Genomic DNA, 26,411 nt, shown 5'->3' on the forward strand with positions numbered 1-26,411 from the left:
TGTGTCTCTATCAAATGGTCTCAGCTTCACTTACAGGAGTCCCTATCTTATTTCTAGCCATTTCATCTTAAGCACTGCATTTCCTATAATCCATTAGCAGAACTCTCGCATCCCACACAATTCATCAGAGATCTGAGTGCACCAGGGGACTTCATTGTCCTGCAAGACTGCCTGCTAGTGAGTATAAGGACTGACCTGGTGTCAGGGGGAATCCCCCGAAGAACTTTCTCCTGCTGAGGCCATACTCCATACGTTGGTATTGGAAGTCCAGATGAGAACACAAAGATGCTCTTATCACATCTTTTAGTTCCTTGAATGCCATGTTCCCTTCTGCCTTGAGCTTCTCCATATGCTGTTCTCTTTGACTCTTCAACTTACTAATTCCCACTCATCTTTCCAAGCTTGTTCAAATGTCATTTGCTCAGGAAGCTGTCCTTGAAGCCCCAGAACAGATGCACTCTCCCATTATTTTCTTTATAGCTCTCCATCCCATTCATTCCTCATTTATAATACTGAGTAATCTTGAATGTCTTCCTCCTAACTGGCTTGTAAGCATCATAAAGGCAGAATCTATGTCTGTAAATGTTTCCCCTAGATCCTGAGTACCCAAATGGTAGGGGCTTAATAAATATTGACTAAATAAATAAATTAATGGAAATAAACATGAAATGTTTCTATCATAGGCTCCAACAGCTGAGGAGTACAGTTGTAGTTCAGTAGCTTCCTGCACTTTCAGTAGTTCTGCCATATGTGTAATACCTGAGAATTTTTTTCCTTCTATGTGACATATAAATATTCTCTATGACAGCTGCAGGAGTAGGCATCTGGATTCTTCACATCCAGGTTCTTCTCCCTCAATCTCTCTCTTTTTTGCTCTAGCTTACCTAAAATACTCACCAGATGTGTGTGGACACACACCAACATACACACACGTGCACACATACACAGGTATGCACACAACTTTCACACAGCATATAACTGGCAAAGGTAGCTTTAGAACTCTGGATTCTTGAATTCTACAAAAATGGGTTTTTTCCACCTTATTTATTTAGTGAAATCTATTAGTTGGCCTGGTTCTTTTTTTTTTTTTTTAAAGATTTTATTTATTTATTTGACAGAGAGAGATCACAAGTAGGCAGAGAGGCAGGCAGAGAGAGAGAGAGAGGAGGAAACAGGCTCCCCACTGAGCAGAGAGCCCGATGCGGGACTTGATCCCAGGACCCTGAGATCATGACCTGAGCCGAAGGCAGCGGCTTAACCCACTGAGCCACCCAGGCGCCCAGTTGGCCTGGTTCTATTAAAACATTATGTTAGTCAGAAAATAACCTAACCCTTCTTTAAGATTCACCAATTTCTCAAAAGTCTCATTTCCTAGGGATCTTAATAAAAACTTCACACCACCTGGATTATTTTCTAACAGCACATTTTTCACTCAAAGTCCTTACTGGCCATTTAACTTTTCACTTATGTCTACATTTTGTTTTCTAAAAAGATCATAAGCTACTCGAGAATAGAGTTTATGGGTCTTCTGCTTTATGTTATCCCCAACCCATATCAGTACATAAAAGTGCTCAGCACAGAAGGAGGAAAATGGCGAAGGAGTAGGAGACCTAAATTTCATCAGGTCCCAGGAGTTCAGCTAGATAGTTCTCAAACCATTCTGAACACCTACAAACTCAACAGGATATAGAAGATAAGAAGAAGAGCAATTCTAGGAACAGAAAAGCAGCCACTTTCTGAAAGGTAGGACGAGCAGAGTAGTGAATCTGAGGCAACATTTGGGAAGATAGACCATAGGGGGAGGGTCTGGCTCCCAGCAAGCAGTAGAGCAGCAGAGCACAAAAACCGAACTGCCAGCTGCAGAGATGGAGCCGAGGAGGGGGCTCTCAGGTTGGGGTTACCTTAAACTGTGATCTGAGGGACAGTCGGGCAACTACTCTTCAGGCAGGGACCTCTCAAGTAGCAGACCTGGGGAGTCCTCTTCCTTCTTCCTCCGGGAGAAGCAGTGCGGGAGTGCCTGGCAGGAATCTGCTGGGTTTGGAGACTCCAAATGGGGCCGTGCACCAGAGATAGAAACAATTGGTCACAGGCTGGGTGAGCTCGGAGTGCAGCCAGAGACCAGGGAGACAGGACGGGTTGCCTGCTTTTCTCTGAGGGCACACTGAGGAGTGGGGCCCAGAGCTCTCAGCTCTTCTGTGATGGGGATTAGGAGGCCACCATTTTCATTCCCGCCCTCCAAAGCTGTACGGAAAGCATTCAGGGAACAAAAACTTTTGAGAGCAAAACCGAGCAGATTACTTAGCATGGCCCCTGGCAAGGGCAGTGCAATTCTGTTTCAGGCAAAGACATTTGAAAACCATTGCAACAGGTCCTTCCCCCAGAAGATCAACAAGAACTTCCAGCCAAGACCAAGTTTACTGATCAATGAGAACTGCAGAACACAAGTGTTAGGGGAATACAGCACATAGAATTCATGGTATTTTTCCCATAATTCTTTAGTCTTTCAAAGTTAAATTTAAAAAATTTTTTTCTTATTCTACTCTTTTAAAAATCTTCCTCTTTCCTATTTAACCTCTTTAACTATTTTATCTTATTAATACCTTTTTAAAAATCTTAACTTCCTTTGTTATATTCTATCCCCTCATTGTATTTAACCTTATTTTTTGTATACATATAAGTTTTTCTTTCTTTAAAATTTTGGGATAGAGTTTCTTTTAACAGATCAAAATATACCCTAAATCTAGCATTTGGCTTTGTTCAAGGCTCCAGCCTGATCACATTCTCTCCTTTTATTCTTCTTTCAGCCAACTTCTTATCAATTACTTTTTAAAAATATTTTTAAATTTTTATCTTTATAGTCATATTCCATCCCTTCATCATGTTTACCCTTATTTTGTATATAAGAAAAATTTATATATATATATATAAATTTTGGGAGACATTCTCTTCTAACTGACCAAAATACACCCCAAATCAAGTGGGGTGGCTCTGTTATATTCATATATATATATATATGTAATTTTTTCCCCTTTCTTCTCCCCCCAGTTTTGGCTCTCTTCTGATTTAGTTAGAGTATATTTTTCTGGGGTCATTGCTACCCTTTTAGCATTTTGTTCTCTCATTCATCTATTCTTCTCTGGATAAAGTGACAAGGCAGAAAAACTCACCTAAAAAAAAAAAAAAAAAAGAACAAGAGGCAGTACTGACACCTAGGGACCTAATCAATAGATACATTGGTAAGTTGTTAGAACTAGAGTTCAGAATGATGATTATCAAGGTGCTAGCTGGGCTTAAAAAAAGCATGGAAGATACTAGAGAATCTGTTTAAGGAGAAATAAAATCCCTCTCTGGAGAAATAAAAGAACTAAAATCTAACCAAGTTGAAATAAAAAAAGCTATTAATGAGGTGCAATAAAAAATGGAGGCCCTTACTGCTAGGATAAATGAGGCAGAAGAGAGAATTAGTGATATAGAAGACCAAGTGATGGAGAATAAAGAAGCTGAGAAAAGGAGGGATAAACAACTACTGGACCATGAGGGGAGGATTTGAGAGATAAGTGATACCATAAGATGAAACAATATTAGAATAACTAGGATCCCAGAAGAAGAAGGAAGAGAGAGGGGGGCAGAAGGTATATTGGAACAAATTATACTAGAGAACTTCCCTAATTTGGGGAAGGGAGCAAGCGTCAAAATCCAGGAGGCTCAGAGAACCCCCCCTCAAAATCAATAAAAATAGGTCCACACACCATCATCTAATAGTAAGACTCACAAGTCTTAGTGACAAAGAGAAAATCCTGAAAGCAGCTTGGGACAAGAGGTCTGTAACATACAACAGTAGAAATATTAGATAGGCAGAAGACCTATCCACAAAGACCTGGAAGGCCAGAAAGGACAGGCATGATTATTCAGGGCACTAACTGAGAAAAATATGCAACCAAGAACACTATAACCAGCTAGGCTGTCATTGAAAATACAAGGAGAGATAAAAAGCTTCCAAGACAAACAAAAACTAAAAGAATTTGTAAACACCAACCAGCCCTACAGGAAATATTGAAAGGGGTCCTCTAAGTCCTAGCCTCAGCAATCAGACAACAAAAAGAAATAAAAGGCATTCAGATTGACAGAGAAGATGTCAAGCTCTCACTCTTTGAAGATGATAGGATACTTTATGTGGAAAACGCAAAAGACTCCACTCCAAAACTGCTAGAACTCATACGGAAATTCAGTAAAGTGTCAGGATATAAAATCAATGTGCAGAAATCAGTTGCATTTCTATACACCAACAAGACAGAAGAAAGAGAAATTAAGGAGTCAATCCGATTTATAATTGCACTCAAAATCATAAGATATCTAGGAATAAATCTAACTATAGAGGCAAATAATCTGTCCTCAGAAAACTATAAACTACTCATGAATGAAATTGAGGAAGACACAAAGAAATGGAAAAAGCTTCCGTGCTCATGGATTGGAAGAACAAATATTGTGAAAATGTCTATGCTACCTAGAGTAGTCTATATATTTAATGCAATTCCTTCAAAATACCATCAACTTTTCAAAGAAATGGAACAAATAATCCTAAAATTATATGGAACCAGAAAAAATCCCAAATAGCCAGAAGAATGCTGAAAAATTTGGCATCACAATTCCACATTTCAAGCTCTATTTACAAAGCTTTAATCATCAAGACAATATGGTATTGGCACAAAATCAGACACATAGATTAATGGAACAGAAAAGAGAGCCCAGAAATGGACCCTCAACTTAGGGTCAACTTATCTTCAACAAAGCAGGAAAGAATGTCCATTGGAGAAAGACAGTCTCTTCAACAAGTGGTATTGGGAAAAATGGATAACCATATGCAGAAGAATGAAACTGGACCATTTTCTTACACCACACACGAAAATATACTCAAAATAGATGAAAGACCTCAATGTGAGACAGGAATCCATCAAAATCCTTGAGGACAACACAGGCGGCAACCTCTTCGACCTCAGCCACAGCAACTTCTTCCTAGAAACATCACCAAAGGCAAGGGAAACAAAGGCAAAAATGAAGTATTGGGACTTGATCAAGATAAAAAGCTTTTACCTGGCAAAGGAAATAGTCAACAAAACCAAAAGACAATCGACAGAATGGGAGAAGATATTTGCAAATGACATATCAGATAAGGGACTAGTATCCAAAATCTATAAAGAGCTTATGAAACTCAACACCAAAGAACAAAAATCCATTCGAGAAATGGTCAGAAGACATGAACAGACATTTCTCCAAGGAAGACATCCACATGGCCAACAGACATGTGAAAGAGTGCTCAACATCATTTGGCATCAGGGAAATACAAATCAAAGCCACAGTGAGATACCACCTCACACCAGTCAGAATGGCTAAAATTAACCAGTCAGGAAAGGACAGGTGTTGGCGAGGATGCAGAGAAAGGGGAACCCTCTTACATTGTTGGTGGGAATGCAACCTGGAGCAATCACTCTGGGAAACTGTATGGAGGTTCCTCAAAAAGTTGAAAAATAGAGCTACCCTATGACCCAGCAATTGTACTGCTGGGTATTTACCCTAAAGACACAAATATAGTGATCCGAAGGGCACGTGCACCTGAATGTTTATAGCAGCAATGTTCACAATAGCCAAACTATGGAAAGAACCTAGGTGTCCATCAACAGAAGAATGGATATTCCATTGTGTGTGTATATATATATATACACACACAATGAAATACTATGCAGCCATCAAAAAATGAAATCTTGCCATTTGCAACAACATGGATGGAACTAGAAGATATTGTGCTAAATGAAATAAGTCAATCAGAGAAAGACAACTATAAGGAATTCGAGATATAGGGATATAAGGAATATAAGGATAATATAAAGATATAAGGTTATATATAAAAGATATATATAAGGATAATATAAAGATATAAGGATAATATAAAGCTATAAGGATATAAGGAATTTAAGAGGCAGGGCAGGGATGGGTGGGTCGTGGGGGAAAAAGAGGGAAAAATGAAACAAGATGGGTTCAGGAGGGACACAAACCATAAGAGATTCTTAATCTCAGCAAACAAATTGAGGATTGCTGGGGGGTGGAGAGGAGGGTTAAGGTGTCTGAGTGATGGACATTGGGGAGGGTATGTGCTATGGTGAGTGCTGTGAATTGTGTAAGAGTAATGATTCACAGACCTGTACCCCTGAAGCAAATAATACATTTTATGCTAATTTTAAAAAATTTTTAAAGTACTCAGCACATTTCTCCCAATTGTTTTCAGAAAGAGAACTTAAATTGAAAAGGAAAAGAAAATGAACTAACCCTTCAAACTTATTACAAAATTGTACATTCTCTAATTGTATTTCATGTCCTGGGACAAAGAAAAATGAACACTGTAGGCAACAAGGTAAACCTGTGTTCTAGCTGGTTGAAAGAAAAGCCATGTTAACTGAGAAAGTAAGTTACTGTTCATAATTGGAAAGAAGAGAAATTCAGAAATTATCTTTTTAATGGAAAATTATTTTCACAAACTGCTTTGAATTAAAAAGTCTTTGTGGCTTAAGCATTCTATAATGGCCAACTTGAACTCATATATGATTAACATTTTTAAAATTATCTCATTGAATTTTATATACCCTGTGAGGAGGTCTTAGGGCATATGCAATTGTGTAGAAGCAGGTAATATGAATCAGAGAAAAATTTCCTGACTTCAGATGCAAGATTCTCTGGGTTGAGAGGAAAGGACATATCCAGATGGCAAATGAACAAGAACAGCACTTATCCTAGCAGATCACTGAACAGGGAACTGATCTTGCCCTACTGGGGAGAAACAAACTGACAGAAGCACCAGGTAAGTTTGTGGGAACTGAAAGGAGAGACAATCTAGATGTGTTCTTAGATAGAAGCTCAAGGAAACCCAAGATCTTAGGGACTAAAGCCTGCATGGCAGGTATGACTGTGGGACAGCTTTCAGAGTCCCACGTGTCACAATGTGGCCTACAAGCAGACCGATGGTTCTGTGGCCTGAGTGCACCCCACTGCACGCCAGTTTCCAAGACTCGGCCTGGCAATGGGATGAATTTTTGTATACCCCAGAGTCTATACAGAAGTTAAAATATTAGTTGTCAAAACTACAGGGGCCTATGTAATGGGATCGTGGGGATGGTGCAGCAGTCACCTGTATGTAAACAAATATGAAACAGGATGAGGGGCTAAATGAAAGCCAAGATGAGGACAGACAGTCAAGGAGCAGACGTCACATCTCCCAGTGCTTTAACCCTCTCCAGGCACCCCAGAAATTAAATGTATTCCTTTGGTATATATTGACTAAATTTATAATTTTTACCATTTAGAGGGCAGGGTCTCTAAATAGAAAATAAGGTAAAAGAAAATAAGCTTTCTGTTTCTTACATAGCTGGGGTTGTGAGCTGAAAGTGAAACCCAAACATAAACCTTTTGAAATGCCAATGTCCTGCATTCACATACTGTAATGTTTCTTTGTTTCATAGCCATCCCCTCACCTGGTTTTGAACTAGCAGGAGAATATAAGGTGTTTGGGAAAGGAGAAAGGAGGTAGGAGGGTCATTGTGAAAGGCCTCTCTTTCTAATGGGAGGAGAAAAAGGGGGGAAATTAAGACAAAAAGAAAGAGAAGAAAACAGGCAAATGAATATCCAACATCTCTTTTGTTGCCCTTATGATATTCATACTGAATTTGTGTGATTTTCTGTTTCTCTAGCATTTTCACTAAGGACACTTTAACCCTGGTTACTGAAATCGTAATGGTATATGAGGTGTGAAACAAGCAGTGCTGCTAGGTTTAATATCACAACCCAGATTTGTTTATCACTTGTGTGTGATAAACTTGTGTCACTTGTCACTTGTGTGTGACTTTGGACACTATCTTAACTTATTTGAACTTCTTTTTCTTCTGTTGTAAAAAGGGTTTTAATATAATACATCCCATTGAGTTACTGAGAGAACTGAGTCATTGCACATGAAAGAGATTTGTAAATGGTACAAAACTGCACAATGTGGGGCATCATTTTGTGGTGGAGAAGACAATGGGGAGAAATGATGCAGGGGGAGAAGGCTCATGGAGCTGAAGGGTGCTATTTTGGAATCTCGGGACAAACAGTTCAACACAAGGACACCAGGCATACTGGAATAAAGAGATCCAGAAGAGAAAAAGGAGGAAAGGAGTTACATAGGCATCAAAGACGAACCCAGATATCCTGGCTGGAAGCTTAATAATGACATCAAACTATGTTCACTCACCCTTAGCTGTAGAGTCTCTTGTTCATTTGCCTTAGAGATCTACTTGTAATAACTATAAGGTAGACTGTACTTTGAGTTCCAGAATGGGACAATCACTTCTCACACCTTTAATATAAGAAATTAATGGAAATTGGGAAGGGGAGAGAGGGGATGGACAAAAAAGGTGAAGAAGAGTGGGAGATACAGTCTTCCAGTAATGGAATGAATAAGTCATAGTATAAAAGGTATGGCACAGGGAAGAAGTCAATGAAGTCAATGATATTGTAATAGTATTGTATGGTGACAGAGTGTAAGCACCGCATAATATAAATACTTTTCAAATCACTATGTTGTACACCTGAAACTTATGTAAAATTGTGTGTAAATGCCACTTCAATTAAAAAAAGAGAGAGAGAGAGAGAAAACAAACAAACAAACAAACATAGTAATTGGGGCTTGAGGAGCCAAGAATTAATCTTTCAACCACTAGAAATCCTTCTTAGGTGTTGTCCTTACCAAGAAAGCCCCTGGATATTATTAGTTCAGCTAGTTGTTCTAACCTTCTGACATCTCTGGAAGTTTTGCACTTCTGAGCGAAAATCTTTGTCAGTACTCTTTGAAAGCTGAGAATTAGGAGTAGGCTTTAAATCTCACCTCAGATGACATGCAGAAAAGTCTGAAATAGCAGCAATCTTTTTGATTTAGTACAGTGCTTGAGTTGTGAAATGAGATGAAAATTCCATTCCATAGAATACTTTTGAAGTCGTGCTTGGTAGGAATATTTTGTTATGCGACCTAGGCTGCGGACAATATCTCATAAACACAGCTTGGTTGTACATGATGGTCACTAGATTGTCTTCTCAGGAGTGTAGGCCCAATCATCTAGAGCCCTCTGGGTTTCACTAAACAGTTTGATGGGTTTAGGATTGTGAATTTGGGTGTAGAAGTCAAGAAGAGGTAAATGCTTTGTATAAACAGAGGAAATGTATTTGAAGTGGAAGAGAAAGACAAATCTTGTGTCAAACTCCAGATCCATCAAAGATGGAGCAGTATAGGGAAGGAGTATTAGAGAGATCTCTTTTACTGGGGAGTCAAGGGGGGGGATGCCAGAGAACGGATATGTTAAGGGAGAGTCCCACAAACGTTTTATTTTGAAAAATAGCAAAACTTTAGAAAAGTTGCAAGAATCACACAACAAACACTGGTGTACCCCTTACTTATACATATACATGTATACAGAGGGACAGAGAGTATACTTTTTTTTTTTTTTTAAAGATTTTACTTATTTATTTGACAGAGAGAGAGAGATCACAAGCAGGCAGAGAGGCAAGCAGAAAGAGGAGGATGCAGGCTCCCTGCTGAGCAGAAAGCCCGATGCGGGGCTCGATCCCAGAACCCTGGGATCATGACCTGAGCCGAAAGCAGAGGCTTTAACCCACTGAGCCACCCACGTGCCCCAGAGAGTATACTTTTATGAAAGTGTATTGACATTTTGTATATAGATAGGCAGATTAGAAAAAGCAGATACAGAGAGAAATGTGTGTGTGTGTGTGTGTGTATTTTTTTTTTTTCCTGAACCATGTGAAAGTTGTTTGTAGGCATTGTGAAACTCTATTGCTAAATACTTCAATATGTGTCTCCTGAGAATAAGGCCATTCCCCTATAGGACCACAATACAATTATCCCGCTCAGGAACTTAAGCTGGATATAATACAATATCTAATGCTTAGTGCATCTTCAAATTTCCCCCACTGTCCCAGTGATATCCTTATAAATCTCCAGTTTAAGGGGGATTTTAAAATTCTTTTCTGTGTTCAACATAAATGCCTTTTCCATTTTCCCCGCAAAATCATCAGAAACAACCACATTTTTTGTCAGTAATTATGGGGGAACTTACAGATGTCCAATGTCCAGATTGGCAGGGAGTGAAAATAGAAATAATAGCAGCTGCCAGAGGAAAGGTTGGTTGGCATGGATTACCTCTGAGCCAGCTATTTGGAGGAGAAGAACGTTGGAGAGACAGTAAGTAACAGAGACAGACTGAAGCCATCTAGACTGTTCCTAGGATGCTGCCCCTTTTCCTCCCACCCATGTTTTGAATCTGTCCTCTCTTAGTTGTTAGTATGCTTCTCAGATCCTACCATGTACCTTCAGCTTGCTCTCATAGGTCTTTAAAAACAATAGATTCAGGGTACCTGGGTGGCTCAGTGGGTTCAAACCTCTGCCTTTGGCTCAGGTAATGATCCCAGGGTCCTGGGATCGAGCCCCGCATAGGGCTCTCTGCTCAGCGGGGAGCCTGCTTCCTCCTCTCTCTCTGCCTGCCTCTCTGCTGACTTGTAATCTGTCTGTCAAATAAATAAATAAAATCTTAAAACAACACACAATAGATTCTATTTTTAGAGAAGTTCTACATTTACAGAGGAATTGAGAAAATAGCAAAGAGCTCCCATGTATCCCCTCTCCCTCTGCACACAATTTCCCCTATTAATTAACATCTTGGGAGGGGCTGGGTGATTCAGTCAGTTAAGTGTCTACCTTCAGCTTAGGTCATGATCCTGGATCCCAAGATTGACCCCTGCATTATGCTCTGTTCTCAGCGGGGAGCCTGACTCCTTCTCCCTCTGCTCTCCACTGTTTGTGCTCTCTCACTCTTTCTCTCAAAAAACAAAAAACAAAAAACGAAAAACAAAACTTACATTAGTATAGTATGATACACCAGTATTCACACGTTAGGATTAATGAGGGCCATACTTTATTTTGATTTCCATAGTTTTGTGTTCTTTTTTAAGATTTTATTTATTTATTTATTTGTTTGTTTGAGAGACACAGCGAGAGAGGGAACACAGTAGGGGGAGTGGGAGAGGGAGAAGCAGGCTTCCTGCTGAGCAGGCAGCCTGATGTGGGACTCCATCCCAGGACCCTGCAATCATGACCCAATCTGAAGGCAGATACTTAACCGACAGAACAACCCAGGCACCCCAGATTTCCATAGTTTTTAACCTAATGTCCTTTCTGTTCCAAGATCCCATCCAGGAATCAAAGTTACATTTAGTTGTTATTTCTCCTTAGACTCCTTAGACTGACGGTTTCTCAGACTTTCCTTGTTTTGTTTTTTCCTTTTTTTTTTTTTTTAAATGTTTATTTGACAGAGAGAGACACAGCAAGAGAGGGAACACAAGCAAGGGCAGAGGGAGAGGGAGAACCAGGCTTCCCCACTGAGCAGGGAGCCCCATGCAGGCTCCATACCAGGACCCTGGGATGGTGACCTGAGTCCAAGGCAGAGGACTTAACGACTGAGCCACCCAGGTGCCCTCAGACTTTTCTTGTTTTTTATGTCTTTGACAGTTTTGAACTCCTAGGTTTTTTGATAATTTAATCTCCCCGACAATGCTTGGCAGTGCACCACAACAAATATTATGTTGAATTAGGTAAAATCTCTGATAATTGGTGAAGATCAAATCGTGTTTGAAGTGGCTGTATGATAAAGACGATAAAGTTATTTTAGCAGCCTTGTTTGTTTTGGGTCATATTATGACTACTTATTGATTATATATGGCATATAGAGTTCACAGCATTCATTGGGTTGGATGGTCTTCTTTGGGTGGATTGAGTCAATGAAGATCCAAGCGCAAAGATCTTCTGAGAGAGAACCATGCAGAAGGTGCCTTTTCCTCTGGAAACGTGTGTTGTTACAGACTACACATGGCAGATATTTTATGCTTTTCTTTATCTTTGTAAGAATCATGGGGTAATTTTCCTTGAGACATATGCTATCCTTTACCAAGAAAGTATTTCTCTTATCCTTAAATTTTTTAAAAATCAAAGTATAATTTATATATGGTGATAGGGCAGGGATACCAGAAGGCGGGGATTGAAGGGGACCACCTTAAGAATATGTGTATCATATACGTCAACCATAAACAAATGAGTTTTGGTTGCTTCTCATCTTTACCAATATTTGCTGTTGCCATCTATTTAATTTTAGCCATTCCAGTTGTTGTAGAATATGCCGGTGTGGATTATTTTTATTTTATTTTGTGAGTATAGTTGACACAATGTTAGTTTCAGGCATACAACATAGTGATTTGACAAGTTTGTATGTTATGCTCTGCTCACCACAAATGCTGTCATCTGTAACCACAAAATGCTGTTACAATATCACTTACTATATTCCCTATGCTATGCCTTTTATTCCCATTGTGGTTTTAATTTGCACTTCTTTAACGTCTAATGATACCAAACATTTCTCCATGAGCTTTTTGGCCAATCATACATCTTCTTTTGCGAAATGCCTTTTCCTTGTATTTTGCCCATTTAAAAGATTGTGTTGTTTGTCTTTTTATTATTGAGTTGGAGGAGTTCCTTATATATTTTGGATAAAGGTCCTTTGATAGCTATATGTATTATAAATATTTTCTCTCTGTCTACATCTTGCTTAGGTTTTTCTTTTCCTTAGCAGTGTCCTTTGATGAGCAGATAGTTTTAACTTTGATGAAGTTTAATTCACCAGTTTTTCTGTGATGCTTAGTGCTGTGCTGGTAAGAATGTTCCTCTCTCAGTAATTGATAAAATGAGTAAATGGTACATTTTAACATAAGTTGTGATCCAAAGAAGAAATCACAAGGGAAATAAAATACCTTGAACTGAATGTTAATAAAAATACACCATATTAAACCATCTTATATTTGTGAGATACAGCAGCTGAATCATTGCATAGAAGGGAACTTTAGTCTAAAATGCTTACAATTCAAAATAAATTGTTGATGCTTCTACCTTACAAAGCAAAAGGAAAAAAAGAAAAGTAAATTAATCCAAAGGAAGTTTAAAAAATATGAAAAATCAATAAAATAGAAAGTGTATCAACCAATTAGTTCAGGGAAAATTGGTATAGCCAAAATTTGGTTCTTATAAAAGAACTATGGAGGCAATAAAGCTCTATTTAGACTGATCAAGAAAAAAAAATGAAAAAAATTAAAGATTAATAAAATTTTAAATGAGTAAAAAATTCATTGATATAATACACTGTATTATATTATCCTGGAGAGAAAAAAACCACATTATTACCTCAATAGATACAGAAAAAGCATCTGACTAAATCTATTGCCCTTTCATGACAAAAATACTCAACAAATTAGGAATAGAAAGAAAATTCCTCAACCTGATATGGGCTTCTGTGAAAATTCCCCCAGAGAACATGACACTTACCGATAAAAGACTGGATGTGTTCTACTAAGGAACAGAAACAAGACAATGGTGTTTGTTCTCACCACTTCTATTAAACATTGTATTGAAGTTTCTAAACTGGGACTTTAGGCAAGAAAATAAAATAAAAGTCATCCAGATTGGAAAGGAAGAAATAAAATAATCTCTATTTCAAATGATATGATCTTGTATATTTAAAAAAATAGCCCTAGGAAATTCATTAAAAACAATGAACAATCTAAAAATAAAATAAGGAAAACAAGTCCATTTGCAATATATAAAAAGAATAAAATCCTTATAAATAAATTTAACTAGATAAGTGTAATATTTAAATATTTTAAGAACTGTAAGACATTGCTTAAAGAAAATAAAAGGGGTGCCTGGGTGGCTCAGTCATTAAGTATCTGCCTTAGGCTCAGGTCACGATCCCAGGGTCCTGGGATGGAGCCCCACATCAGGCTCCCTGCTCAGCGGGAAGCCTGCTTCTCCTTCTCCCACTCCCCTTGCTTGTGTTCCCTCTCTTGCTGTGTCTCTGTCTGTCAAACAAATAAGTAAAATCTTAAAAAAAAAGAAAGAAGGAAAATTAAGAAGGTTCATTAAATGGAAAGACATTTCATGTTTATGTGTCATATGATTATGGCAAAGTTAAGATGGAAATACTCCCCAAATAGACCTACATATCAAAGCAATCTCTATTAATATCTCAACTGGCTTTTTTTGCAGACTGAAACTGACAAGCAGATCTAAAATTTATATGTAAATGAAGTGTCAGAATCATCAAAGAATTCTTGAAAAATAAAGAACAAAGTTGGAGCATTCACACTTTCCTACTTTAAAACTTAAGGCAGAACTATAGTAATCAAGATAGTGTGGTACTGACAGGGATAAACATTTAGATCAGTGGAACAGAACTGAGAGTCCTGAAATAAACCCTCACATTTCTGGTCAGTTGATTTTCAACAAGGGTGCCGAGACAAAATCAATAGAGAAAAACAAAACAAAACATTATTTTCCACAAATGGTGCTGTGGCAGCTAGTATCCATATACAGATAATGAAGTTGGACCCCTACCTCTTTCCTAGCTAGATAAAAACTAGCTCCTTTGGATCAAAGACCTAAGTGTAAGAACTAAACTACAAAACTCTCAAAGCAAAACAGGATAAAACGTTATGATCTTGCATAGGCCTTGACTATTTTCTTCACTATGCCACCACAATACAAGCTACAAAATGAAATTAAACTTTTGTGCTATAAGAAACACAGTCAATAGAGTAGAAAGAGAATTTATAGAATAGGAAAAAATGTTTGTGAATCATATATCTAGAACACATGAAGAATACTTATAATTAAAGGAAGAGGTAAAGAACTTGAACAGACGAATAACCAGCAAAGAAATTGACTCCAAAATAAAAAATCTCCCAGCAAGCAGAAGTCCAGGACCATATGGCTTCACAGATGAGTTCCACCAAATATTTAAAGAAGAGTTAATACCTATGCTCCTCAAACTGTTCCAAAAAACAGAAATGGAAGGACAACTTCCAAATTCATTCTATGAGACCTGCATTACCCTGATACCAAAACCAGATAAACACTCCACTAAAAAAGAGAAGAGAACTACAGACCAATATCTCTGAAGAACATGGATCAAAAATTCTCAATAAAATGCCAGCAAACAGGGGGTGCCTGGGTGGCTCAGTGGGTTAAACCGCTGCCTTTGGCTCGGGTCATGATCTCAGGGTCCTGGGATCGGACTCTCTGCTCAGCAGGGAGCCTGCTTCCCTCTCTCTCTCTCTGCCTGCCTCTCCGACTACTTGTGATTTCTCTCTGTAAATAAATAAATAAAATCTTAAAAAAAAATACCAGCAAACTGAATCCAACAGTATCTTAAAAGAGTCATTCACCAAGATCATGTGGGATTTATTTCTGGGCTTCAAGGGTGGTTTAATATTCAGAAATCAATCAACTTGATACACCACATTAACCAAAGAAAGGATAAGAACCATATGATCCTTTCAATAGATGCAAAAGAAAAAAAAAAAAAGCATTTGACCAAGTACAACATTCATTCATGATAAAAACCCTTAACAGAGTAGGGTTAGAGGGAACATACCTCAACCTAATAAAGGCCATATATGAAAAACCCACAGCTAACATCCTCAATGAGGAAAAACTGAGAGCTTTTCCTTTATGGTGAGGAATGAGATGGGGAGGTCCACTTATCACCACTGTTATTTGTTATTTAACAGAGTGCTGGAAGTCCTAGGTACTCTAACTTGATTTTGAAATAGAACAGACGAATTTGCATGGTGTTTGCATGGCAATTTATGTCCATCACTTTAATTTAGCCGTGTCTTCGTATTTAAAGTAAATCTCTTATAAATAGCATATTATTATGTCTTGCTTTTTTTAGTACTGCCTTTCAACTGAAGTGTATTTTCTTTTCAGTTATATCTGCTTCCAGTTTTTTGGAGGTTAGTTACTATAGTGATGATAATATGCAGATCTAATGAATTGATATTAAGCAACTTTACATACAACATAAGAACCTCACAATAGTGATTGTATACATTTTTAAATTATAGATCATATCATTTTTTTATTACCAAACACCATACATAGTACAATTTTACAAACCTAATTTATTGTGTGAAAATAAAATTAATGAGGGGAAACTATCTTTGCATTATTCATCCTTTGCAACCATTTTCTATATGTGTATGCACTTCACTGCTCCTTCTGTGAACCTGCCATCACTCAGTATGAAATACAATTAATTGCTTAGTCTCGAGGGAGCATCTTTCAAGAGGTAATATAAGTGACCATTATTGCAGAACAAGCTTCTGAGAAGAACAAAGAGAATTTAGATCCCCTTGTCAACATTTTTCCTCATGGAAGTTGAATCCCACACATTTCTGGGTTGTTCATGTGTAAGTACTGGCAGGTCCCGCAGCATCTCATTAGTCTTTTTCCAAAAGAAAAACTCCAGGGCAGGAGGTGAGACATAATATTGTTTGGTTATAAGGTGAGCTAACCATCCAGTTGTGCTAATGTGAAGTCTCTTGCCATAGCAGAACAGCCCACCAGGTGTTGGCTGTCACACGTTGGCTGGGACAAAACAAATGGCTACTAGTCCTGAGGCTGATGAGGCCAAGAGCATTAGAGTACAATGTTTGATAAAATGCATCTTTTTCACCACTCATTTTCATTCATGCTTCCCATTATATTCACCCGTATACTGCAATAGAAGCACCGATTTTTGTGAGTAGATCATTCCTTCACTTCCTCCCTCAGGGGGAAAGAACAAGTTCATTTCGTCACAGAGTCCTGTTCAAGATGATATCCAGCCACCATCTCTGGAAAGACTTAAGGCAAGAAGGTTAATGACACAAGGTAAAGTCCCTGCTGGTGAAGATAATATTAAGGTCATAATTGAAAGTCTTCATGTCTCTCTCCTCTACTCTTTTGTGCCCTCATGTCAGTCTATCACTGGCCAGTGTCTGTCAGTGGCGGGGAGGGGGGGTAGGGATGGGGGTCGATGTCATAGATGAGGCAGCTCTTTGGCTAAGGACAGTTCTCAGTCAATACTCACAACAGCTGGGGGATGAGTGTGTGAGTAGGTAAAGGACATTTAAGCAAAGCACCAACAGCACTCATCCACTAAAAGGGGTTAATCCTACCTCTATTCTTTTTTCCTTGCCCCCTTATATTCTAGTTGCTGGGGAACATAGTACTATATATTAACTGTTGGTTCAGGGCATATACCATATTGTGGAGGGCATTCCTCAACTTTGCACTGTCTGGAGTATTTTGTTATGGGACAAAATCTGGCTAATACAGATGAGTTACGAGGTTAAGACCATTGGCTCCTGTGTTTGTTGTTTCCTCTCTTTTGTCATAAAAGATATTCTCTGGTCTGAGCCATTATTGTGAGAGAAACCATGTCAAAATCTTAGGCTTCCATACATTCTTGAATATTGGTCCTGGCGCTGGGGACAAGGAAGGCAAATTCATGACTAGGTTAGGTACCAGTTCTGATAAGGATGCATTACTGCCTCCCCCAGGGTAGAAGTGTTCCAGTGTAATCAATCTGCTATCAAGTGGCCAACTGGTCTTCTCAAAGAGCAATGGCAATTAAAGGCTCAGTTTTGGTATCTGCAAGTGGAAAGTTGGGAATTCAGCAATGGCCATTAATCTAGCTAGATCAGAATTTTCTGGCCCATGCAATACTTCCATCACTGCCACCATGACGTCTCCATTCATAGATCCTCATGCTTGCTAGTTGATACCACAACACAAGTCATGTCGTTTACCTGGTGCCTGAGAATGCTCTCTTGGGAAATTAACATGAGACACAGAGATACTCTCATCCCCTCAGATCCATTCAAATTTTGTTTTCCAGACCAATCTGTCCCCAATATTTCCATCATTTTTTTTTTCAGGTCCTGAATCAATTAGCCAAGCCATTTCGCTCTGCCTAGAAGTTCCTGTATATCCATATCTATATCTTAGACAACTTCTTCCTAAGAAGTCAACAATCAAGGGTATTGCTCACACATCTTCCCAAGGGAAGATTTCCCACCATCACTGTACTGTGGGCACCAGGAGTGCATTTTTTTAATAACACTTACATCTTGTACCAAGCCAAGTGTAAACCAGGTCCAAGTTCTTTCCTTATCCATCTGTTGGTCTTAGAGAATCCCCTTAGGCCAAAGGACTGAACTGAGAGAGAAGTGTCAGTGCAAGAGAGGTTGGTGACATAAGAGTTTACATCATTTGTTTACACTTACTCATGACTTCTTAGTCCCTGCTTGCCTGATCCTGGATGTACCATATCCATTGTATAATGGGTTGATGCTGACAGACCTTATAGCTCAGAGAATAATAATCAGCTGGTGACAGGCTGCTTCTATTGCTTAGGCACTTTGTCTCCATTTGGGTCCTAGTAGAACAAACAGCTGATTTTTCAAATAGAGGCTAATTCTCTGTTGCAGAAGGTTTCCTTGCTATAGAACCTTAGGTGTATACCACCTATTGGGGCTCGCTGGAGACTCTATGTGTTGCTTATTCACTACAAACACCTCTCATACCATTGGATCTGCTGAATCATACAGCTTAAGTAGCTGGCCAGCTTGTACTGCACTTGGATTTCTTTCCTTTTTCTTTTTTAAAGATTTATTTATTTATTTGAGAGAGAGTACATACACACAGAGGAGGAAGGAGAAGTAGGCTCCCCGCTGAGTAGGGGGTTCAGTGCAGGACTTGATCCCAGGACCCCCAGATCATGACCTTAGCTGAAGGCAGATGGTTAACCAATTAAGCCATCCAGGTGTCCCCAGCTTGGATTTCATTTAGAGATGTCTCCTAATTTGGCACCCACTTGCTGTCTAAGTCACCTGATAAATGGGCTGGGGATATATTCAAAAACCAAAGAAGTCCACTAAGTGAAGAGTCTCTCTCCTAGTGGCAGGAGGTGATATTTTTACATTAAAGGTGATGTTTCCTGTGTTCCCATAATTTTGGAATGCTAAAAATGTCATTGACGTGGCATGTCCTTGGATTGCCTTAGAGTCTATCTTCCATTCTTCATCATGCATGTTTTACAAGACCATTTAGACTAATATTCAAAGTGGAATCTACAGACTGCTGCTGGTTGGTTAACTCTTGGTTACTGGTTCTTGCAAGATGAATCATAAAATTGAAAATCTGTGTTTAGGACATTTTATAGCAATTGACATTGCTGTGACATCCAAGTACATGATCAGAAGCCTCATCTCATTAAGCAAGGTATTGATCATTTTAGCAACTGTCAAACTTGTGTGGTGATTCACATGTGCAGCAAGGTACTTACCAGTCAAATTCAGTGGTGATTTCCAAAAATACCGCTGCAAGACAGATTGGAAAAACAAACAAACAAACAAACAAAACTATGAGAAGCAATGATTTGGAGTACTTGGCCCTTTGTGCCCACTAGGACAGAGAACAGATGGGTTAAAATAGCCCTGAGGCAACTGCCTCTCTAAAGACAAAGTGCTTTTGATCCTTTCTAATGATAGAAATTCGGAAAAGCACATTAACCAGTTAATACCTATATACCAATGCCAAATCTATGTTGATCTGATCTAATGAAGAGACTACATGTAGTATGGAAGCTTCTACTGGGGCTTAATTTATGGTGGTCTACTATCACCTGCCACGATCCCATTTTTGTAAGGGTTAGATAGAAGAGTTGGTTGAATAGAGATATAAAAGAAACCACAAACTCTGCATCCTTTAAATATTTGATAGTGGTATAAGTCTTTGCATTTCTTCCTAAGATGCTGTCATGGTTCTGAATTACTAACCTGACTGAGGGTAATAGTGGCAGTTTTAACACCCTCTATATGGTCCATCCTACATAATGGCAATTGCTCCACAGGTCAGGGGACCAACATGAGGATTTTACCATCTGTTAAGGTCATCTGTCCTAATTATACAATCATTGATTTAACCACAGAATGTGTTCATAGACCTACTGGACTCACAATAAGTTGAAGTTGAGGCAAAACTTCACTGGTTTCCATTCTAATTAGAGAAATATGGTGGTGTCAGTGACAGTTTGGACACTGTATCTAACAATTCTTTTTTTTTTTTTTTAAGATTTTATTCATTTATTTGAGAGAGAGAGCGCTTGAGAGAGATCAGGAAGTGGGGGCGGGGGCACAGAGGGAGAAGCAAACTCCCCAATGAACAGGGAGCCTGATGCAGGACTCAATCCCAGGGCCCTGGGATCATGACTTGAGTCAAAGGCAGACACTTAACTGAGCCACCCAGGTGCCCTGTATCTAACAATCCTTGAAGACTCTGAGCATTTCCTTTTTTCCAGTGCACAGTTACCCTGGCTAATGGCCACACATCCTTTTGGAGAGCCACTTGCTTCAACAGTCTTTGCATGATTTACAGGCAAGAGAAGACTCTTTTCCTCTGGCAAAGTGGAGGTGCTGATTCCCGAGCCAGAGGGTTCAGGTTACTGATAGGTTGGAGCCAGTTCATACCAGCTTATAGGAGCCAATTGTGGGCATCACTTTTTAATTCTGTGTTCAGTGACATTATGTTGGTAGTCTGAAAGCGACTAAGGTGGGAGTGTTTATTCAATAGAAATTGGCTAATGCTACAAATCATGGTCCTTCCCTGCCAACCCCTCCCCTGAGAACTGGCTGCTAATCTTTTCCAGTATTCCACAGGTTCAGGGGAGAATTAGGAGATTCAATATTCTCAGACTCATCCATACAAATATCCCATCCTGGGTCTTAGATCACTTTGCTCCTTCAGGGACCAGATGTGGACATAGGAGACCTTGTAAATCTATGCATTTTGTTGCTTTTTCAGCTCTGCTGCCTTCACAATCAGATTCTGGGCCTGATTTTAAGTATAGTTTGCTCTAAGCTACAGGAAATCAGTCTCTTACTTATTTTTTTTATTGAAGTACAGTTAACACACAATATTACATTAGTTTCAAGTGTATGACATAGTGATTTGACAGTTCTATACATTATGCAATGCTCACCATAAATGTAGTTACCATCTGTCACCATTCAACATAATTACAACAATACTGACTATATTCCCTATGCTGTACTTTTCATCCCTGACTTATTTATTTCATAACTGGAAAGTCCGTATCTCTTAATCCCCTTCACCTATGTTGCCATCACCCCACACCTCTCCCCTTGGGCAATAACTAGTTTGCTATCTATATTTATGAGTCTGGTTTTTTTTTTTGTTTGTTTGTTTGTTTTGTGTTCTAGATTCCCAAAGAAAAAGGTTTCAGGGTTTTCTATGCTGTACAAAGAAAACCCTAAAGACCTCACCAAAAAAACTATTAGAACTGACAAATGAATTCAGTAAAATTATGGGACACAAAATTAATATACATAAATCTGTTGTTTCTATACACTAATAATGAACTAGCAGAAAGAGAAATTAACAAAACAATCCCATTTACAATTATATCGAAAAAAATAAAATACCTATGAATGAACTTACCAAAGAGGTGAAAGACTTGCTGCATCTGAGACACTGATGAAAGACACTGATGAAAGACCAAATAAACAATTGGAAAAGATGTACTATGCTCATGGATTGGAAGAATTAATATTGTTAAAATGTCCATGCTATCCAAAGCAATCTACAGATTTAATGTAATCTCTGTCAAAATACCAGTAGTATTTTTCACAGAATTAAAACAAATAATCTAAAATGTGTATGAACCTAGAAAAGACTTCAGATAGCCAAAGCAATCTTGAGAAAGAAGAACAAAGCTGGAGGTATCACAATCTCAGATTTCAAGCTACACTATAAAGCTATAGTAATGAAAATAATTTGGTACTGGCACAAAAATAGATCACTGGAACAGAACAGAAAGGCCAGTAATAAACCTATATGGTCAATTACCTGTGCCATTTAATGGTCAATTAATCTACAATTTATATGGTCAATTAATCTACAACAAAGGAAGAAAGTATATACAATGGGTAAAAGTCTCTTTAATAAATGGTACTGGTAAAACTGAAAAGCTACATTCTCCCCTCGCCCCCCAAAAAAGGTTGAACTGAATCACCTTCTTAAACCATACTCAAAAATAAACTCAAGGGGCACCTGGGTGGCTCAGTGGGTTAAAGCCTCTGCCTTCGGCTCAGGTCATGATCCCAGGGTCCTGGGATTGAGACCCACATCTGGCTCTCTGCTCACCTGGGAGACTGCTTCCCTCCCTCTCTCTCTGTCTGCCTACTTGAGATCTCTGTCTGCCAAATAAATAAATAAAATCTTAAAAAAAAACCCCTCAAAATGCAGTAAAACCTAAATATAAGACCTGAAACTGTCAAACTCCGAGATGAAAATCATAGGTAGTAATCTCTTGGATAGTGGCCTTAGCAACATTTTTCTGGATATGTCTCCCTGGGCAAGAAAGACAAAAGCAAAAATAATTTACATCAAAATTACAATCTTTTAAAAAAACTGCCAATGGAAGACTTCTGCCTTTCACAGCATGCCTTAAGGTGACAGTTGCCTGCCCTGAGGTATCATTTTCTTTTACAAAGGGTACATTTCCGGTAACAGAATCTACCCCAATCCCCAGAGTTATTATCCCCATACTGCTCAAGCATCACAGCCACGACACATTCCAATGGTCCACCTTCTACGTGCACGGCATCCTGATTAGCACAGGTGGGAAGCCTCAGTAGTTATGATCCCACTGTGTGGCCCCACTTACTACCTACATACCATGCTTTGTCTTTATTGCCATAAGACCAGTGATTAAGCCAACTCTAATATCCCATCCTGAATGTCTTCAGGACACTTTGGAGTCAAGTGTTTTAGCTTGGATTCTCTAGAAAATACAGACTGAATGCAATTTGAGAGAAATAGGAGTGAAGGTAAAGGGGAGTGGGCAGGGAAGGAGGCGAAACTAATACAATGATATCATTCCAAACTGGCACCACTTGGTATCAAGGCCATTTGATTGCTCAGCGTCATGGGTACATGCTAGGTATGAGGACACCCTAGCTAGCAGAACATATATAGATCTATTCTCAAGGACATGGCTGGCAGGTGAGCTATGCAGTTCTATAAGACTCCATTTAGAAAGGCATTGAGCTTGGTTTAATGTTCCACACTCACTATCTTGAAAATCTCAATAATTTGTGAAAAAGGGGCCTTGCATTTTCATTTTTCATTTTGCGACTAGCAAATTATGTTATCTGGCCCTGCTAATGTAAATTATAGTTTAGTAGGGGAACCAATCTATAGTCTCTCTCCTGAGGAATGTGAATTAGTGACATGGAGAGGGGATCATTGTGGCAGGAATTATAAAGAGATGAAAACTAACAATGTTCACAGAGGCAGGAAGTATGGGAGTCAGCTAGTGGATGGATGATAAGGTAGGAGTGTAGCAGGAGGGACTCTTTATTTTTTAGTTTTTTGTCTCTTTTACTCCTCCCCTAAACTAATCAATAATCCTAAATAATTAAGGTAAACAAAATGGATCTCTGTTTCTTGAAATCTGAAAGAATCTAAGAGCATACACATATGGGGGTGATTTAAATTGTGGAAATAAAATACAGCAAATGGAGAAGAGAAGTGAGGACCTCTTAGACCAGTGTTATCTCACACTATCTGTGAAGGGCCTTTCCTTTCTTTTTAATTTCATGAATTGATACTTCTGAAAAATGAAACTTTTTTTTTCCAATTTTATTTAATTTAACAGAGAGAGATCACAAGTAGGCAGAGAGGCAGGCAGAGAGAGAGGGGGAAGCAGGCTCCCTGCTAGGCAGAGAGCCCTATGTGGGGCTTGATCCCAGGACCCTGGGATCATGACCTTAGCTGAAAGCAGAGGCTTTAACCCACTGAGCCACCCAGGTGCCCCTGAAAAATGAAATGAAAATTAGAAAGGCACACCAATTACAGACTCACATTTTAAGTATTTTAAACAGATACAAAATTACATTTCAAAAAACATAGAACAAAATATTACATAGCATTAAAGAAAAAACTACAAAAACGACTTTTTTCACTGTTAAGTGTGCATATAGGTGATTAATATAAAGAGTTACTAATACATGGTTAGTTTTTAAATAATCCCATAGTCAAAAATCAAAAAGCTGGTAGTGAAGGAGTAATTTCCAATATAAATGCTATATTTAATATTTAAAATTTGTCGGTAGTTACAGATTTTAACACAAATGAAAATGTTTCTTGCCTGTTAAATTATCTTAGCTAGGTTAGAGTGCCGACAATGCCTCTAGCAGGAGATACTGTCTATCTAAACTGTTTTTATGTTTTACTCAGTAACACTCATAGTAGAGAAATTAGTCTCTCCAGGATATGTTTAAGGGAATGGAAGTGATTGGAAGACAATTTCAGCAAGCTGAGGACATTCACTTTTAATTTTTATCCAAAATAGAACAAATACTGTTTTAGTTTCAAAATTCATCTTCCTTATCAGTAATAGTACCGGTTTTTCTTATCAGTTCTAAAAATGTGTCCTATTAAGCTAGAGTTGCATTTAAAGTATACTTCGATTAAACAAATGGATTCTGGGGGCACTTGGGTGGCTCAGCGCTTTAAGCCTCTGCCTTCGGCTCAGGTCATGGTCTCAGGGTCCTGGGATTAAGACCCACATGGAGCTCTCTGCTCAGTGGAGAGCCTGCTCCCCCCCGGCCCCCCGCCTGCCTCTCTGCCTGCTTGTGCTCTCTCTCTTTTTGTCAAATAAATAAATAAATATTAAAAAAAAAAAAAGAAATGGATTCTGGATCCATGAATTCCCTATGTGTGGAGATTTTTTCATGGAAAATAAAAATGCTACATGTTTTATCAAACTCACAATTAGTTTTCTTATATTTTATATATGAATGCTGATGAATTTTGATGTCTGATGCTTCATCAGACAATTATGATTTTAGTACTTTACTGTGAGTTTTGGCTATGGACTCAGTAGAAGGGGGATGCTACTTCTGAGCAAAAATAGTAAAAACACTTGGATCTTTAATTCTTTAGAATCACTTCTCTGGCCATTGTTTGGGTTGCTACTACTATTACTAACATAGTACTGACACGTGTCTTTTCTTGACAATGGGACAGTAAGGTTTATTTCCTCACCTATAATTTAGGGCTAGAAACAAATGACACAAATTTAACTTCCCTAATATAGCTATGAATTTCAAAAACCAGGCTTGATTAAAAATTAAAATGACTGTAAATATAACAAGTTAGAAAAGTAAACAAATATTTACACTTTCACAGATTTGTATTCACTTTGGGGTTACAGTTAATGAACTAACTTTAAAATTTTATTCCTTATAACGTGGTCCTACTGCACAGACCAAAGACACAGCTATGCCACCTACAATCACATAAGTTGCAAAACACCTGAACTGTTCCATATTCTGTTTAATGAGAGGTGTTCAAAGATCATGTGCCTGGATATAGCTGAAATATTAAATTGCTGAAAATGCTGCTAAGCACTTACTCTTAATTTCTGTGCTCATTTCCTTGTAGATGAGACATAAGCAAACTGGCAGTGGTCCAAGGAACACACGTTGAGTCATGCTGCTCTAGGGAAACTGCACTGAAGACAGGGAGAAAACCAGGGAGGAGTTTATAAAGGAACAGAAGGGAGGAGGAAAAAAAGCGACCATGGATTTATGGAAGACTAGGGAAGTTTTAAGAAAGAGGATGTGGTTAACTGTGTTAACTGCAAGAAAGGTCAAGTAGAGTGAACATCAGAAAACAGTCACTGAATGAACAAGTAGGACATGGGTAACCAGAGAAGCTGTTGGCCTGGGCATTTGGAGGTACCTTCAGGCCCGGCTCAGCAGGGGCGTGGGTGTCATCCACCTTCCGGAAAGGAAAGGAAGGGCTGGGTGGTGGCCGCCACTGAGCCGGGGCTGGGCCTAAGGGGAGAGCTGGTGCCATCTGCCCGGCTGGCTTGGAACCTGAGGGCCCACCAACTAACTGCGTTTACATGACTTCAGTGTTGAACCCCGATTATAATGTCTGTGATTTCACTGTTGGAGGAAGATCGGGAAAAGAATCTTTTAATAATCTGTAGAATTTCTAATATTTCTTTGGTTGTGCAACAGAAAGCTGTGTGTGTGGGAGGGGATATAAAACTTCTGATCGACCCAATTGTTCCTGAGTTATGTGTAAGGGTTTTAAATGTAGTGGAGTACATAGTTAAATTAATCCATGATAACGACACACATCCTTTTATAAATTGAGAAATCTCTCTTTGATTTATCACAATTGTGGCAAATCCAGAGGTTGATAACCTGAGTTTAAAGAAAGTCATATCTACATACAGAGTTTACTTCAGTTTCCAGAATTTTCCTCTGCTCTTCTGGCCTCTCTACTTTTAGCAAACAAGCATTTACTGCGTGGCTAACACTTCTGGCTACTATATGTCTACAACGATGCCTAA

At 38.7% G+C, this 26,411-nt stretch overlaps 1 long non-coding RNA gene across 1 annotated transcript; it reads right to left on the reverse strand.

Annotated features, from left to right (window-relative positions):
- Nucleotides 1–16,075: 16,075 nt before the first annotated feature.
- Nucleotides 16,076–20,133, reverse strand: LOC123391111. The gene is made up of 2 exons (XR_006605732.1): nt 19,305–20,133; nt 16,076–18,175 (listed from the first exon to the last, which is right to left on the reverse strand). It is a non-coding gene; the product is annotated as an uncharacterized LOC123391111 (long non-coding RNA).
- Between the last annotated feature and the right edge of the window lie 6,278 nt (nt 20,134–26,411).

This window comes from Mustela putorius, unplaced genomic scaffold (genome assembly GCF_011764305.1).
Source record: "Mustela putorius furo isolate JIRA1106 unplaced genomic scaffold, ASM1176430v1.1 tig00000179_pilon_pilon_pilon, whole genome shotgun sequence".
Taxonomy (NCBI): domain Eukaryota; kingdom Metazoa; phylum Chordata; class Mammalia; order Carnivora; family Mustelidae; genus Mustela; species Mustela putorius.